A 7,837-nucleotide genomic window follows, 5' to 3' on the forward strand; every position below is an offset into this window, starting at 1 on the left:
TCCTCCTGTGTCATGAATGAATGTGTGTGTGACATCATGATGTGGTTTGTCTGTCTATCTGTCCAGGAGAGTCATCCCAGTCAGCAGCAGCCTCGAAGGACAGGCATCTCACCAAGTGTGTCCACATCTTCCCCTGGGAGAGCCTCTCAGGCTTCCAGAAGATCATCTTGGTGTGTGTGTGTGTGTGTGTGTGTGTGTGTGTGTGTGTGTGTGTGTGTGTGTGTGTGTGTGTGTGTGTGTGTGTGTGTGTGTGTGTGTGTGTGTGTGTGTGTGTGTGTGTGTGTGTGTGTGTGTATGCATGTGGGTTACAGATTTGTAAGAACTCAAAACATTCTCCTTGATAAATATGATGAACTCTGTTGAGGCCGTCTTTATCTCCCAGGTGAAGATCCTGATGCCTGAGTGTCTGAACACGGCAGTGAAAGCCTTTGTCATAGAGAAGATGGGTTCTAAGTACCTGGAGGTTGGAAAGATCTCCCTGAGAGAGGTGTGTGAGCGCTGCTCTGCCAACGTGCCCATCGTATTCCTCCTCTCCCCTGGTAAGACTAATGCTACTCTTGTGTACTAGACATCCTCCCTAAACTGGTGTGTAATAACCTTGGTGTTAGGCTGCTCGTTCCACCCTCTTTCTCACTAGTAGGATTTAGAACGGACACTGGGACACTCAAAGCTTCTTTTACACCTTTGAAATTCCTGGACAAATATGGTGTAGTACAAGCAGCTTTAGGTCATGTCTGATGTCCTTACTCTTCCCCTGTCTGTTCAGGCATGGACCCAGCTTCCCTCCTGGTGCGTCTGGCCCAGGAGCTGAGGGGTAGCAGCCTGCACCTGGACATGGTGTCTCTGGGTCAGGGCCAGGGCCCCAGGGCAGAGGAGCTCATTTACAAGGCCCAGGTCCTCAAGGGACGCTGGGTCTTCCTGCAGAACTGCCACCTGGCCGCCTCCTTCATGCCCAGACTGCAGACTGTCGTCAACTCGTGAGTGTCCAACAGCACCTGTTTTGAGCTTTTATTTTGCATGTTTTTATGTCTTAATATAGTATTTTTATGCTGATGGGTAGTGTCATGTGAGACAATATAATGTAGTATACGTTGGTTTGAAACCACGTTGAAGCACAGAGGGTCCTGTGAGATGCCTTTAGGTGTGGTCCTGTTAGGTGCTTCTACCCGACAGGACCCAGCTGTAGACAGATGTCTCTCCACAGACCTGAGTATTTTTCATCCCTTCTGCTCAGGTTGAAGTGGAAAGGCTCAGACCTGGACCCTCACTTCCGTCTGTGGCTGTCCTCTAAATCAGACCCAGTGTTCCCTGCCTCCATCCTGCAGAGAGCCATTAAGGTCAGCCAGGCCTTCATTACCACAGCTTCCCGTTAGAGGGACATACACCTATAGAAGTATAACTATTATTTCTATGGTGTACCCATGAGTGAACCAGTCAATCTGTCATCGTCTGAGGGGCTTTGCCTCTTCTAGACATTCTATTGCACATCCCTCAGATACACAGAACACAACAATGTCTGTTGTTGTTACAAATTCATTGCCAATGATTCTGTTCCTTTAGATAGCGGTAGAGCCTCAGTTACTAATACAGTAATTCCACGTCCTGTTCTGTAGATAGTGGTAGAGCCTCAGCTACCAATACAGTAATTCCACGTCCTGTTCTGTAGATGGTGGTAGAGCCTCAGTTACTAATACAGTAATTCCACTTCCTGTCCTGTAGATAGTGGTAGAGCCTCAGTTACTAATACAGCAATTCCACTTCCTGTCCTGTAGATAGTGGTAGAGCTTCAGTTACTAATACAGTAATTCCACTTCCTGTCCTGTAGATAGCGGTAGAGCCTCAGTTACTAATACAGTAATTCCACTTCCTGTCCTGTAGATAGCTGTGGAGCCTCCTCGAGGTCTGAAGGAGAAGCTCCTCCACACCTTCAGTCCCAGTGGAGAGGTGACCGAGAGGAGCTTCTGTAAAATGGACTGCAGCCCAGCCTGGAAGACTTTGCTCTTCAGCCTCTGCTTCTTCAACGCCATCGTGCAGGAGAGAAAGAAGTACGGCCCTCTGGGGTGGAACATACCCTACACCTTTACATCTTCTGACCTGGAGGTACATTATGATGTAACACATACTGTTTCCAACTCAACAGAGCTTCTCAGCTTTGAAGATAATGACACAGATCCATCTAGATTGAGAGAGAGCATCGTCATTGTCTCTTGTCTTGGCTCTGTCTGTGTGTCTTAGGTGTCCATGCTGAACCAGGAGAGTCTCCTGCGGGCTGCGGAAGGTTCCGAGCTGCCATGGGCGGCCCTACGCTACCTGACGGGTGAGGTGATCTACGGAGGGCGTGTCACCGACCCCTGGGACCGCCGATGCCTGCTTACCATTCTCCACCGCTGCTATACCCCCTCGGTCCTGCAGGACGGACACAGCTTCTGTCAAGCTCAGGTAGGAGTCAGACGCACCCCTCCACCTAACACTGGCATCACAGTCACAGGATCCATGTCAACATACTGATAAAGGAATGAATAAGGTCATTGTGATGTCATATGGTTGTTTACCTACTTTACATCCGTCTGCTACATAACAAAAATGTAATTTCAAAAAACAAGGCATTCACTGATTTAAACACAATTTTGTTGTAGAATAGTTCAGAAATTACTAAAAAATATCAATCTGAAATGTCTTTAGTCAATAAGTATTCAACCCCTTTGTAATGGAAAGCGTAAAATAGTTCAGGAGTAAAAATGTACTTTTAAATAAGTTGCATGAACTCATTCCGTGTTCAAAAATAGTTGTTAATATGATTTTTGAATAACTACCCCATCTCTGTACCTCACACATACCTCAATTGAGTAGTACATTTCATGCACAGATTCAAACACAAAGACCAGGGAAGTTTTTCAATGCTTCGCAAAGAAGGGCACCGATTGGCAGATGGGTAAAAAAAAAAAAAAAGCAGACTGAGTATCCCTTTGAGCATGGTGAAGTTACTAATTAGGCTTTGGACGGTGTATCGATACACACAGTCGTTACAAAGATACAAGTGTCCTTCGTAACTCAGTTGCCGGAGAGGAAGGAAACTGCTCAGGGATTTCACCACGAGGCCACACGTGGTTTTAAAACAGTTAGAGTTTAATGGTTGTGATATGAGAAGACTAAGGATGAATCAACATTGTAATTACTCCACAATACTAACCTAAATAACAGTGAAAAGAAGGAAGCCTGTACAGAATAAAATATTCTAAAACATGCATCCTTTTTGCAACAAGACACTTAAGTAATACTGCAAAAAAGGTGGCTGTAACGGCTCTCTTCTATCTCCTCCTCTGACGAAGAGGTAGAACAAGGATCGGACCAAAATGCAGCGTGATGATGATTCATGATATTTTAATGAAGGAAAAACTATACATACAGAAACTACAAAAATAACGAAATGAAATAATGAAAACTGAAACAGCCCTATCTGGTGCAAACACAAAGACAGGAACAATCACCCACAAACACACAGTGAAACCCAGGCTACCTAAATATGGTTCCCGATCAGAGACAACGAGAATCACCTGACTCTGATTGAGAACCGCCTCAGGCAGCCATAGACTATGCTAGACAACCCTACTCAACCACAATCCCAATACCTACTAAACCCCAATACAAAAACACACCACAAAATAAACCCATGTCACACCCTGGCCTGACCAAATAAATAACGAAAACACAAAATACTAAGACCAAGGTGTGACAGTGGCAAAGAATGAACTTTTGTGCTGAATACAAAGCGTTATGTTTGGGGCAAACACAACACATCACTGAGTACCACTCCTCATATTTTCAAGCACGGTGGTGGCTGCATCACGTTATGGGTATGCTTGTCATTGGCAAGGACTAGGTTTTTTATTAAGGATAAAAATAAAAGGAATACAGCTATAAGCACAGGCAAAATCCTAAAGGAAACCCTGGTTCATTCGGCTTTCCAACAGACACTGGGAGACAAATTCACCTTTCAGGAGGACAATAACCTGAAACACAAGGCCAAATCTACACTGGTTGCTTACCAAGACGACATTGAATGTTGCTGAGTGGCCTAGTTACAGTTTTGCCTTAAATCGTATTGAAAATCTATGGCAAGACTTGAAAATATCTGTCTAGCAATGATCAACAATCAACTTGACAGAGCCTGAAGAATTTTAAAAAGAATAATGGGCAAATATTGTACAATTCAGGTGTGGAAAGTTCTTAGAGACTTACCCAGAAAGACTCACAGCTGTAATCACTGCCAAAGGTGCTTTCATTTTCAATACATTTGCAAACATTTCTAAAAACATGTTTTCACATTGTCATTATGGGGGTAATGTGTGTAGATGGGTGTGTAAAAACATAGTTTATCCATTTTGAATTCAGGCTGTAACACAACAAAAAATGGAATAAGTGAAGGGGTATGAATACTTTGAAGGCACTGTATATGACATAATGAAATATAACCCTAAAGCAAAATGGTATGTTTCTGTTATTCTCTCTGTCTTCATTCAGAGCATTATATTGTATTTCTCTTGGCAGGGCTACCCTCCCTTCCCTAAAGACGCCAGCTGGCCCCAGTGTAGAGCCTACATAGAGAACATGCCCGACAAGGACCTGGCAGAGGTGTTTGGCATCGACAGCAGTGCAGAGACAGTGATACTGCAGAACCAGACCCAGCAGCTGCTGCACACCATCGTCAACCTGCAGCCCAGGCTCTCTGATAGCAGCCTGCTGGTCAGGTGGGTCTCCCAGGGGAAATATAACCCACCAATAGAGGTATTACTTATATCCTTTTGGCAATACTGAGGCAAGCGGAGCTGTACACAGCTGGCATGGTTAAGCATCCACTACAGTGTGCTGGAAAGGACAAGGTGAACATAAAATATCCAAGGCAGCACAATATGGTTCAGTTCGGCACGTGAATTAGAAAAACGGCTATGTTATATAGTGCAAAGAATGTTAATGAAATGCTGAATTCTTCTTGTTTGTTTGTGTGGAGCAGAGACAGACAGTGCCAAGATAGCGTAGTTCTGAGGATGGCCGTGAACATCCTGAAGAAACTACCAGAGACAGTGGAGGTTGATCGTGTCACAGAGAAAACACTATTCCTCAGAGACATCATCGCCAAAGTCAACTTTGTGGAATCATCTTCCTCTGACCAGGGTAACTTACATACGCAACCCTTTACACTTGTTGGGATAGGGATTACAAAAGAAACATGAACTGCATAAACATGGTAACAATTGAAAGGGAACAGTTTGGATATTATGGGGAAATGATTAGACCAAAGTTGAGGACACAACAGTTCACCTGACACAAGACTGAATCCAAACATTACACTGTTGATTTTATGTGCATTTTACATTTACTGTTACTTTTCACCACACTTGTTTACGAAATCAGAAAATACTCTGGATATATTCAGTAACAATATTCCTAGAAAATGTGGGGTAATGACAAGGGCTTGAGTGAGAGGGCTAACTGGTCTACAAGTGGCCAATAACCTCTCAAAGTGTGCACGGTTCCTAAGTCATTTCAATGCACTTTTATAACTCAAAGCCATTGAGGAGCGAGAGCAAGCACACTTGTAGTTGTTTTGTTTCGAACACAACCCTGCATCCCTGAGTTTAATGATTTGGAAATGTGAAGTGCACGTAAAAAGTTACCCAATTAGCTGGAGGGATGGGGGCAACTTCTAGTCACGTGTGGTGCTCAAGTTCAAAACGTCTGTCAGTCAAAACCCATACAGAGCTGTGAAGTGCAGAGCCAGAGTTCTGACGTCATTTATAGCATGTTACTGTACAGCCACTGCGTTCCAATTTAGTCACTTATCAGCCATTTATATCAACCTGTATATGGGTACAAGTGTAAAGGGCTACGAATAGATTAGAATAAATGTATTGTCTGAAAAGGAAATCATTGTTCACAGGTTATACCTTTTCTTATTTTGACTCCTGTGAGAGTGAGAGTTGGTGAGAGGGACATTGAGAGATTCTATATATCTATCTGTGTCCATCTTTGCTCATAGTTCTTACTGAAAGCCGCGTTGTGTGTCTGTATGCATCCGTGTATGTACTCTGAAGGTGAGAGATGCACAGCCTCGGCCTCCTCTGCCCTGCTGGTGATCCTGCGACAGGAGATTGACCGGTTTAACTACCTCCTCTGTGTGGTGCGCTCCAGCCTCCTTTCCTTCTCTGCCTCCATCAGAGGAGAGGTGCTGATGAGTGAGGCTCTGGAGGAGGTCTACACTGCCCTGCTCACCATGATAGTACCATCAGACTGGAAGGTAGGTCTACACTGCCCTGCTCACCATGATAGTACCATCAGACTGGAAGGTAGGTCTACACTGCCCTGCTCACTATGATCGTACCATCAGACTGGAAGGTAGGTCTACACTGCCCTGCTCACATCAGACTGTAAGGTACAGTATATTAGTAAACCAGGGATGGGCAAACTTTTTGGCTTAAGGGCCACATCAGGATTTTGAAATTCAATGGAGGGCCGCACAGATGTTTTTTACAGGCCCTCCGTTTCCTTCTTATTTTTACTCAAACCTCCCGCGGGCTGCATTGAATGGGCTCTAGTTTGCTCAACCCTGAAATAAACACTCTTCACAGCTCAGCTCTCACTGCACACAATCTACCCTGATGTTTTAACACAATTCCATGCTTCTCGTCAGTTTTGACATTTTGAAATGTTCCTCCAAGCCCAAGGTGTCATTATCCTCTAGAGTCTAAATAAACAAAGCAATTGATTCAACTTGGACAAGAAGTAATCTGTCTGTCTTTTGTTGTTGCCTTGGTAGCACTGCTCGTACGAGTCGTGCATGGCTCTGGGTTCTTGGATCCAGGACCTGGAACAGAGAGTGTGGTTCTTCAGAGCCTGGGCAGACAACATCAAGATCAACCTTATAGAAAAGTAGAAAACATTAAGTTGACATACATATACTAAAAGCTTGTATTGTTTAAACTTTAATCAATATGAACCTTCATGATTATGTCATGGGCATCTTCATTTTCTTTTGAATACAGTATTGTATATTCATGGTGAATGGAAAAAATATATAAGTTACTTATGTTCCTATCCCCTAATATTCCGTGTATATACCCTCTATGTATTCAGGATACCTATTATTAGTGGAGGAGTCTACTCTCTGAACCGTCCACCTAAGACTGACCTGCAGCAGAGCCTCAAGAACAGGAAGCCTCGCTCCTACTGGCTCTCTGGGTTCTTCTTTCCACAAGGTACTGTACATAACAGCCAGAATAAAAATACCTAAAATAACAGCCATAAGAGAGACACTGCTTGAAGTTCAAAACTTTATTATCAATCTTTAGTGAAAGGGAAATTTGTCTTTGGCTTACAATTGTATCGCCCTAACAAATGAGTTTCGAAATTCAAAATAATATACCAATTTCTGTAATATTCTGAAAGAGGCGTTTTGATTGATATAGTTCATGAATCTTCCCTGTAGGTTTTCTGACAGCTGTTCTCCAGAACAGTGCTCGACAGAAGAACGTGTCTGTAGACTCTCTGTCTTTCACCTATCGTGTTCAACCCGTGGATGAGAGCTCCAGCAACTGGAGCAAAGTGGCAGACAAAACTAAACTCCTTTTTGAGGTAACTACACTAGCTAAAAGTTTCCCTGGGTATATAACTTAGTAATACCAATCTAGAAACAGTTGGTAGCAATTAAAGGGACAGCGCACCCAAAAGACTATATTAATCAGATGGTCTGCTGCTATTTCCAGGGTCAGGAACCATCTGACATTGTAATCTGGGTGAACTATCCCTCTAACATTATACGTTAGATCCACGGTGTGAATTG

General features: G+C 43.6%; 1 pseudogene; it reads left to right on the forward strand.

The window, feature by feature from the left end:
- The window catches only part of LOC124046975, a 58,894-nt pseudogene that overhangs the window by 49,844 nt on the left and 1,213 nt on the right, over positions 1-7,837 (forward strand).

The sequence above is a fragment of the Oncorhynchus gorbuscha genome, linkage group LG10, assembly GCF_021184085.1.
Source record: "Oncorhynchus gorbuscha isolate QuinsamMale2020 ecotype Even-year linkage group LG10, OgorEven_v1.0, whole genome shotgun sequence".
In the NCBI taxonomy this organism is placed as follows: domain Eukaryota; kingdom Metazoa; phylum Chordata; class Actinopteri; order Salmoniformes; family Salmonidae; genus Oncorhynchus; species Oncorhynchus gorbuscha.